The sequence below is a fragment of the Gracilinanus agilis genome, chromosome 2, assembly GCF_016433145.1.
Source record: "Gracilinanus agilis isolate LMUSP501 chromosome 2, AgileGrace, whole genome shotgun sequence".
Classification (NCBI taxonomy): domain Eukaryota; kingdom Metazoa; phylum Chordata; class Mammalia; order Didelphimorphia; family Didelphidae; genus Gracilinanus; species Gracilinanus agilis.
Window position 1 is genome coordinate 448924691 of NC_058131.1, and position 1156 is coordinate 448925846.

A 1156-nucleotide genomic window follows, 5' to 3' on the forward strand; every position below is an offset into this window, starting at 1 on the left:
TAAAGACTACTCACAAAACTGGGTGGCACTTCCCTCAGCCCTGGCCCTTCTTTCTGGTCCCAGGTTCATAGACCTTAGTCGCAGGTCGTAGAGAAGATAGCTATTTGGTGGGACCACTGAGCATCTTTAGGTAAAGTCATAAAGTGATGATCACCTTCTTGTCTTCTGATCAAACACTTATACCATCCACCGTAATACTTTTCTGTGATAAAGGATGTTGAACTTCATCAGCTTCCTTCTCCAAGCCACTGAATTTGGGTGGTCTCACCAGGCCTACCTTTCTTTTGCTATGATGGAGTTTGTAAAGGTGGTGCCCCTAGAGATTATATAATTATACATTATTTTCTTTTCTTTCCTCAACTGGCACTTTCCAATTCATGTGTTAACTGTAATTATGTGATGTTCCCCTAAAAAGGTACTGGCCTAAGCTACTTATTTGTTTTTGACCCAACATAATTGTTTCCTTCTCTTCCTTGTCCCCTTCCCTCATAATCTGGTTTAATATTTTAATTTGACTATTCTGTATATATTTAGTTTTGATTTTTGAGTTCCAATTGGGCAGATGTTAAATATTCATTTCCATTGTTATTTAGTAATCCAGGTGCGGAGCTCTCCTAAAAGAGAGAACGGAAGGAGTTACTAGGCTTACACTGTCTGTTAACATCTACAGCCAATCTCAAAGTCGTCTTCTTTGAGTCCCGCCTCCTTGGAGGTGGGCCACTAGTGATTGATAGGCAGAGACACCCAGCCCAACTCAGCCCAGCCCACTTTACTGCTTAGATTGAAATGCAGAACTCATATCTCTTTCATCTGGGCATAGACTTCCTTTTATTCCTTTCCCCTTTAAGTCCTTTCTGTCTGCTCCTGGGATCAACCGGAGGGACCCGTGGCCTGAGCTAGAGGAGACTGAAACATCGAAGCACTAAGGAGATAGCGAAAGTTTGTTCTTGGAAGTTTAGAGCCACTTATTGGTGACCCCGCTCAAAGCAATGGGTAAGTGGTTGCCTGTTGTATTGGCGAAATATTCAATGCTGTCAGACTGGGTGTGGGGAAAAGTGGCTGGGGGTGGGGGTGGGGGTGGGGAGGAGAGAGTGAAAAGGGGGGAGAGAGAGAGAGAGAGAGAGAGAGAGAGAGAGAGAGAGAGAAAGAGAAAGTG